This window comes from Cricetulus griseus, chromosome X, assembly GCF_003668045.3.
Source record: "Cricetulus griseus strain 17A/GY chromosome X, alternate assembly CriGri-PICRH-1.0, whole genome shotgun sequence".
NCBI classification, from domain to species: domain Eukaryota; kingdom Metazoa; phylum Chordata; class Mammalia; order Rodentia; family Cricetidae; genus Cricetulus; species Cricetulus griseus.
Window position 1 is genome coordinate 101,688,594 of NC_048604.1, and position 9,276 is coordinate 101,697,869.

A 9,276-nucleotide genomic window follows, 5' to 3' on the forward strand; every position below is an offset into this window, starting at 1 on the left:
TTTCTGGGATGCATGTTTTAAAATGCCGAAAAGTGTAGTCAACATGGTCTGCCTTGTGGGAAGACGGCTGACCTGGGAATAAAAGATGGGTTTTTGTTTTTTGTCCTGACAGTAGGTTTATCCAGCTGTGTTGCATCAATCCCCTGGGCCTCAGTTGTTCTCACTGACGCTCCCTCTGGGAATCAGAATGAGGTCATATATGGGAAAGGCTTGGAAAACTCCACTGTCACATACAATTGCAACCCCTGCATCACTGGGCTCTCTTGTTCTATTCTCTGTCTTTAGTTTTTGTCTTTTTGTGGTGCTGGGAATTAAACATAGGGTTTTACACATGGCTAGCATGCAAGGCAAGTCTTGTACCCACTGGGATTTCTAGCCCTTGTTCTTATTTGCAGTAAATTTGATCCTTCTGTCTGCCTGCTACTACTTTTCCAGGACTCTTCCCTGTCTTACTTGTCTTTTTGAGCTCTAGCTCAGCGCCAGCATTTCCATGACAACTCTCCTGTGCCCACCTGATTCCCTCTCCTCTTTGGACTCCTGTTGTTTTCATAATCAATGTCATACTACTTTGTTTGGTACTTCCAGTTTGCTTTCCCTTCTCAAACAGGCTATATATGTCATGAAAAAAAGTGGGGCCTTTAGGGGAAGTCCACTACCTTAAAAATAGCCCGATAAGCATATCATGGATAATATTGATTTGAACAAAAATCAGTGGTGTGATCATAAAAGCATGAATTCTTAGCATTTGCCACCCCCCACATTGCAACTCCTATTACTAACATGCTGTCAATAAACTAACCAAATCCAACATTTAACAATCAGCTGTTTTAGCTGGGCGGTGGTGGCATATGCTTTTGATCCCAGCATTTAGGAGGCAGAGGCAGGAAGATCTCTATGAGTTCAATGTCAGCCTGATTTACAAAGCAAGTTCCAGGACAGCCAGGACTGTTACACAGAAAAACCCTGTCTTGAAAAAAAGAAAAACAATCACCTTTCACAGACTAGTGTGATCCAACCACTCAAATGAGCATTCTCAGTTTCTATCTTATTTTTTAAAGAATCTCATCTTTGATTGGGTAAAAAAAAAAAAAAGCCATCTTGTTACTTTCCAATCTCCTAAAAGAAGACTGAATGTGAACACTCGTGAAGAAATAAGTTTGGAGCTAGAGCGATGGCTCAGAAGTTAACAGCATTTCCTGCTCTTGCAGAGGACTGGGGTTCTGGTCCCAGACATCACATGGAGTCCGATAACTGCCTGAAGCTCCAGTTCCAGAGGAACCAATGCCCTCTGGGGCCTCTGTGGGCTAATGTGGTGCATATAAACTCTTACAAGCTCACACAAACATGTATAATTTTTTAATTAAAAAAGAACTATTTAAAAACAAGTTCACATGAGCAGCTGTCAGAGGAAGTCAGTTTCTTACTCTTAAATGTTCATCATGCTTTGCCTGTAAACAGTGGTTCTCAATCTGTGGGTCACAACCCCTTTGAGGTCACATATCAGATATCCTGCATATCACATATTTACATTGTGATTCATAACAGTAATAAAATCACAGTTATGAAGTAGTAATGAAAATAGTTTTATGTTTGGTAGTCAGCACAACATGAGGAAGGGGGGAATTTGAGGAGTTCCAACCCTAGACAAAGATCTAGAAATAACGAGTGACTGCTAAGAAAAGGACAATTATCCTCTCCCAAGGAAGAAGCCCCTTATTGGCTGTCCAATGCACAGTAGTCAGCCTTGAAACCATATTCACACTAACAACAAAAGCAGACTGATCAGATTGTATTAATATATTTATGCACACACACATGCATGTATATATATGTTATCAACTTGAGGGTGGGGGTATGAGAGAGGTTGGAGGCAGGGTATGTGGGAGGGTATGTAGGGAGGAATGTAAGAGGGAAATGATACAATTCTATTTTAACTAAAAACATATTTTAAATAAATAAATAATTTAAAAGTCTACTATATCCACCTGGGCATGTTGACACAGGCCTGTAATTCCAGCACTTGGGAGATAGAGGATAAGGTCATGGTCACTCTTAGCTACATAGTGAGCTTGAGCTCAGCATGATGATATAGGAGTCTGTCTCAAAAACAAGCATCAAAAACAAATGAATACATAAAACCCCAATAAATCAATTCAACTACATATGGTTTCTCCTTAATAATTATGAATGTGATAAGGCATTTTCCAACATTGCCCCTACTTGTACACACTTTATGATATTCAGCTTTTGTGCAATTCCTTCCCATTGCAAACGGATAGTCTTTTTTACTAGCTCCTAATATATAAAAAGCACTATTGCAGTAGTAATAGGATATAAATTCGGAGACTAGGGAATGAAAGACTCTTATCTTGGAGACTATGCTGTGTTGGATTTTGTTACTTTGAAAAAGGATATGTTCAAGTCCTGACTTATAGTATCTCAGAATGTGACCTTAGTTGGAGAGGTAATTAGTTAAGATGGGGGTCATACTCACACTCAAGAATCCTCAACAAAACACTAGAAAACTGAATTCAATAACACCTTATTAAGATTATACACCACGACAAAGAGGAATGTGTTCCTGGAATGCCAGGGTGGTTTAGTCTATGAAAATCATTAACATGATATACCACACGAACAGAATAAAAAATGAAATCATATGATTATCTCAACTTACACTAAAAACATATTTGTCAAGATTTAATACCCTTTCACAGTAAAAACACTCAATAAACTAGATATAAGAAATAAATCCATAGCACATATGGAAAGCTCCCAGATGATGCTCCAGCTTTTCTTTCTTGTATCAGAAGACAAAGATGCCTACTCTTGCTACTTCTGTTCAGCATAATAATTAGGAAGGCTCAACTAGACCAATTATGCAAGAAGAAAAAAACATCGAAATTGTAAAGGAACAAGTAAAAGGATTTAAGTTCACATTAGCACAGCATTGTATGTAGAAACGTTTAAAACTGACATACACACACACCCTGTTAGACACCTAATCAGGCACGTCAGTAAAGATGCAGGATATAAAAGATATACACAAATGTCAGTTCATTTCCACATACTTACAATGAATGATCTGAAGAGGAAATTAAGAGGAAAAATCCATTTAACAGTAGCATCAAAATCAGTAAAACATTCAGGAGTGGATAGGTAATGCCTATTCTGTTCAACAGCATAACTATACTCTCATGAGTCTCTCTGAGCCAGAACCACCATCTACCAGACTCTTGAATTCTTTACTCGCAGAAACTGGTCTACTACATGTTTCTTGGCTTAGGCTGCTAAAATTTCAGGCAGTTGATTTTATAGCAGTAGATAACTAAGAGGTAGCCACAGTACTGGTGTTTTGAATGAAATATTTAAATGTAACTATAGAGAAGAGCCATGTTTTTCAGTTCTCCTTGCTGTTCTATACTTCTGAGGGTGTGGAAAACTAGACATTCATGGCCTAAGGGTTTTTTTTTTCCTAAGGGTTTTTTTTTTTTAATGTATGCAAGCATGGTTGCTTTTATAGTGGTGAGAATGGTGGAATCAGATATCAGACTAAAACATGTAGAGGATTAAACAAGATCCAATCAGAATGTGACCAGCAATGCTTGAGGGGCCAAAAACATTACAAAGTCTTCTGAATGATTTGAAAAACGTTGGCCTTGTATGCGCTAGCAGTATTTCCTTTTTGTTGTTTAAATATGCTGCATTCCTTACTATAATTGCCTGTCCCCAAGTCCCAGAATATTGCCTCCACTTTTCATAATCTAGGGACATTCTGTTTCACTGAAATTTCAGTTTGCAGGAATGACAGCTGCTGAATAATTATAGGAAATTTGCTCTAGCCCTCTATAGGACTTGCATGCTCTACAAACCCATGTTTACTGAGAATATAATCATATCTCTTACAGATACAGATACAGGTCAAAGTATAAAAATACTACATAATTTATAAGACTTCATCTAGATTCCTTGGCTGTCTTATTGCACCAGGCAAATTACTAAATTAAATATTGTGAATATGTATTTGACCAGTTTTTGTTGTTTTGTTAATTCACAGTTGTCATTTTCGAAATCATAGAATGTACAAAGCTGCCCTGAATGAGAGAATATAATAGAGGATGATCTGGGATGTTCATGTTATGTTAAAGAATGTAAATATATCTAAGAGAAAGTGAGCTTCTTGGGATGAGCTAGTATGTGACCCTATGGGAAGGAGCCAGCCCTCTTTTGCTTACAATGGAAAGCAGATGGATGAGTAAAATGTAGACTATCCTTTATAGGATGGAATTCTATATGTACATAGATTACAATGAAGATCCAACAACCCTGGGCAAAGTGGAAAGCCTGCTACTAAGCTCCCTTCTGTTTATATACAGCATGTCTAAGGAAATAAGAGCCCTAGGAGCCAACAGATCTAGGATCTAAGATCAAGATGCAATGGAGAAAAGAAATACATCTGTTCATTTAATAGAGGGGATTTAACATAGAATTTAGCTGAATAATTAATCAAGGGCTGAAATGACAAAGAGAAAATAGTGAGGTACTCTAAATAATCCAGTAACAAAATTCTCAAAAAAAATGGTCCCATTTTATTCCTTGCTGTTTCCAAAGTAGTCTGGACAAGTCACCTCTTAGTCATAGTTAGGTTCCCACATTGTTGCATGCAGGCAAACCCAGGAAGTAATTAGAAACCCTGTGACTTCTGAGTAATAACGTTTGGGCTGTGTTTCATCATTAATGTACAACATTTATCACATCTAGAGGATGTATAAACTTGTACTATAAAATTACTAATGTACCTATGAATAAACACTTTCCTCAGCTACAGCCTGCTATTAACAGGAAGACAGATTCTGGACTCAACAGAAGTCAAGGAATATGAAAAAACCCACAAAATATTATTTTGCTGTATTCTCTTTGGAATTCCCCAGCTGTGATTTTTTTTAACTTAATGTTTATATGGTAAAGTTCACGAGAGCATTCCCATTTCAAGCTTCTTCCCTTTTATGACAATTGATCCCAGATTTCCTCTGGGAAAACTTTTTCCTGAGTCTCAGATGTATGGTAATCCATCATCCTAGGTTTCTGGTACTTGAGTTTTTGGGGATATACCAGGCAACTTTCCAGCAAGAATGAGTTGGTCGCCCCCTGAATAAACCTTGAGGAAAAATTCTTCAACAGGGTTCTTCTTTGCCCAGGTTCTTCGACCCTGTGCACTAACAGTTCTCATCAGTCATTATCAGAAGAACTGATTTTTCTTTATATGCAAATAAACACTTTCTTAAGAATAAGATCATGGAGCCCCACTCTCCCTCTCTTTAAGTTTTTCATATTTTAAAATAGTCTTATGAAAGAATATGCCATTTTCTTTTCTGTGGCTTATACCCCAAGCCTAAAATATCTACTTTCTGCATCTTTACTGAAAAATTGGCCAAGTTTCAGCCTAAGATAAAATTACTTATAAAATATCTTTGTCTAGCTGGTTGTGCTGTCTCCAGCTAGCCATCCTAGGATTGCAATCATATTGAGACCAACCTGAGCTGCATAGTAAGACCTTAACTCAAGTAAATACACCAACCACCAACAAGCAAACATAGTGAAAATTCTAACTGATCAGTGCTAATATGATGACATTTGAGTCTTAATTACAAATTACCAAAAATTATTTATAAGCTGTTTATCATTTTCTATAGTATGTTTTGTAAGTTTATGAACAATATGCAATATTAAGTCATTTAAGTTTTTTTAAGGCCAGGAAGCTCACCAAACCACAGCCAGTGCAGAAAGAACCAGAAATTAAAGCATGAAGGGATGCAAGCAAGCATTCTTTTTTTTATTTAATTTTTTTTCGTTTAACATACCAACTCTAGCTCCAGTCCCTCCTCTTCCTATCCCCCCATCCACTCCTCAGCAGGGGTAAGTCCTTTCTTGGGGAGTCAACAAAGTGTGTTATGCCAAGTTGAGGTAGAACCAAGCCCCTCCCCCCATATCAACGCTGAGCAAGATATCCCGCCATGGAGAATGGGCTCCAAAAAGCCAGTTCATGAACTAGGGATAGGTCCTGGTGCCACTGCCAGGGACCCTCCCCCCAACAAGTCAAGCCACATAATTTTCACTCACATTCAGAGGGTCTAGTTTAGTCCCATGCAGGTTCCCCAGCTATCAGTCCAGAGTCTGTGAGCTCCCACTAGCTGGAGTCATCTGTCCCTGTGGTTTTCCCAATCATGATCTTGACCCCCCCCCCTTGTTCATATGATCCCTCCTCACTCTCTTCATCTGAACTCTAAGAGCTCAGCTCTGTCCTTGGCTGTGTGAGTCACTGCATCTGCTTCTACCAGTTACTGGATATAGGTTCTGTTATGACATAGTCTATAATCTGATTAAAGGGGAAGACACCCTCCCCACTATTGCTAAGAGTCTTAGCTAGTGTCATTCTTGTGGATAGCTGAGAATTTCTCTAGCACCAGGTTTCTCCCAAACCCAATAATGTCCCTCTATCAAGATATCTCTTTCATTGTTCTCCCCCTCTGTCTTCTAGAACCCTCGTGTTCCCATCCCTCATTCCCTCCCTTCTACCCCACTTGCAGTTTAGCCAGGAGATCTTAACTATTTCCCCTTCCTGGGGCCCTCCATGTGTATCCCTCTTAGGGTCTCCCTTGTTACCTAGCTTTTCTGGGCTTGTGGATTGTAGCCTGCTTATCCTTTGCTTTATGTCTAATATCCACTTATGAGTGAATACATACCATGTTTGTCTTTCTGTGTCTGGGTTACCTCACTCAGGATGTTTTCTTTTTTCTGGTTCCATACATTTGCCTGCAAATTTAAAGATGTCATTGTGTTTTTACTGCCAAGTAATTCTCTTCTGTGTAAATGTAACACATTTTCTCTATTCATTCGTCGGTTGAGAGGCATCTAGGTTATTTCCAGCTTCTGGCTATTATGAGTAAACCTGCTGTGAACATAGTTGAGCAAGTGAGTTTGTAGTATGATTGAGCATCTTTTGGGTATATGCCCAAGAGTGGTATTGCTGGGTCTTGAGATAGATTGATTCCCAATTTTCTGAGAAACCTCCATATCGATTTCCAAAATGGCTGTACAAGTAATTTGCACTCCCACCAGCAATGGAGGAGTGTTCCCCTTACTCCATATCATCTCCAGCATAAGTTGTCATTGGTGTTTTTGACCCTAGTCATTCTGATAGGTATAAGATGGTATCTCAGAGTCATTTTGATTTGCATTTCCCTGGTGGGTAAGGATGTTGAGCAATTTCTTAAATGTTTTTCAGCCATTTGAGTTTCTTCTGTTGAGAATTCTCTGTTTATATCTGTACCCCATTTTTAATTGGATTATTTGGTATTTTGGTGTCTAGTTTCTTGAGTTCTTTATATATTATATATATATATATATATATATATATATATATATATGATCAGCCCTCTGTCAGATGTGGGGTTGATGGAGATATTTTCCCATTCTGTAGGCTGCTGTTTTGTCTTACAAAAGCTTCTCAGTTTTAGGAGGTCCCATTTATTGATTGTGGCTCTCAGTGTCTGTGCTACTGCTGTTATTATATTCAGGAAGTGGTCTCCTGAGCCCATGAATTCAAGGCTACTTCCCACTTTCTCTTGTATTAGATTCAGTGTATCTGGATTTATGTTGAGATCTTTGATCCATTTGGACTTGAGTTTTGTGCATTTGGATAGATATTTATCTCTTTGCATTCTTCTATATGTCACAGCATTCTTATTTTACGGTCTGTCCTCCATGACTGAGGAGGGCAGTTCTGTAGCTGCCTACCCAATCAACTGCATATGAAAGTGTTTGAAAAAAGAATGCCTTATTACATACAGACTCTTCTTCTTATAATTGTTTCCTAACCAATACACTATAAACACTTAGTACACCCTGACACTGTATTCAATATTATATGTAATCCAGAGATGACTAAAAGAGGAAGATATATATGACTTGTATGCAAATGTATATTGTTTTATTATTGTTGGCTCCTCTACCTCCTTCTCTTTTGTACTGATGATTAAATCAAGGATCTCACATATGTTAAGGAAATATGTGAGATTTCTTTCATGACAATTGTTACCTAAAATCAAACATTTTGGGTTTATATAACTATATTTTAGTTGTTGAAAACCAAGATCATCAAGTGGCATTTTCACCTATTTTTCAAGTTTTAACATAGTTTTTTTTTTTTTATAAAAAGGCTATGCAACAATAGATTTTTTTCTGTCTCGTCTTTCATTTTTAATTTTCAATGATTTTTTTTCTATAAAGATCTTGATCAGTCTCTGATTTGTGGATTTGTGGATGTTAGTGTCTGGGTTGGGGTAATTCTGTCAATGTTGCTATGTTCTGCTGCTTCTCTCAGTTCTTTAATGAATTCTCACCACCGAGGGTGGCAATCTCAACTATGAACCCAGGAACATGGTCTCATGCTAAAGATTCTCTTTTCGTCCAAATGACTCTGCTTATGCCTGGTTGATAATTTCCTACTTTACTTGCCAGTTTTATGTTTAATGAAGTCTGTGCTTCAGAATTGCCCTGTGTTTACATGTGAGTGAATGAGTCTGAGTGCTTGTACGTGTGTGTGAGTGAGTGTGTAAGTCTGAGTGAGTATGTGTGTATGAGTGTGTATATGTGTGAGTTTGTGTGTGTGTGTGTATGTCTAGTGTGTGAATGAGTTGTGAGTGTGTGAGTGTGTGAGTGTGTGAGTGTGTGTGTGAGTATGTGAGTATGTGTATGATGGTAGTATGGTGGTTGTAGTAGTTTTGTTTAGTTATAATAGCAATGTCTCATCTTCAGCAACTGATATTCTGCTTCAGACAGTCTAGTGAAGACTGGTTGACAAAACACAGCTTTCACCTCAAAGCGAGTTAGAAATAGCCTGTTCTCAAGGCAAGCATGAGTCAACATGGCTTGGGAATGGGGATTCAGGTAATCAGGAAAGATGAGTTCCACTATGGAAGTAATTATGTGAGATTTTATTTGTTACAGAAAAGACAAAGTCAAATATAAAAGCATTTACCAAATATGTTGACGGGAACTGCAGCTAAGCTGCTTACATCAAAGCAGGAGGATATCTTCTATAGATTTCGGGTGCTTTCTGGTGATAATCTTAGCTATTAGGTTGCTGGAAGCTAGTGGTCTGCTGCAAAGACATTTTTAAGGCTTTGATAATCCCAATACTGTTAAACCAGACAGCAGAAGGTAATGGATGGCTTTCAGAGAGACTAAAAGCACCCAAAGATAATTTGCCTCTGA

The 9,276-nt window shown here is 38.1% G+C and overlaps 1 protein-coding gene across 23 annotated transcripts in view; it reads right to left on the reverse strand.

Moving 5' to 3' along the window:
- LOC103163754 overlaps positions 1-6,308 on the reverse strand; it is a 64,643-nt gene extending 58,335 nt beyond the window's left edge. For 12 of the 23 annotated variants that reach the window (XR_004771426.1, XR_004771424.1, XR_004771427.1 and 9 more), the window contains exon 1: positions 6,121-6,308. The gene's annotated coding sequence lies outside the window, so the exon portion shown is untranslated. The other 11 variants (XR_004771429.1, XR_004771428.1, XR_004771430.1 and 8 more) reach the window with 6 other exon arrangements.
- Between the last annotated feature and the right edge of the window lie 2,968 nt (positions 6,309-9,276).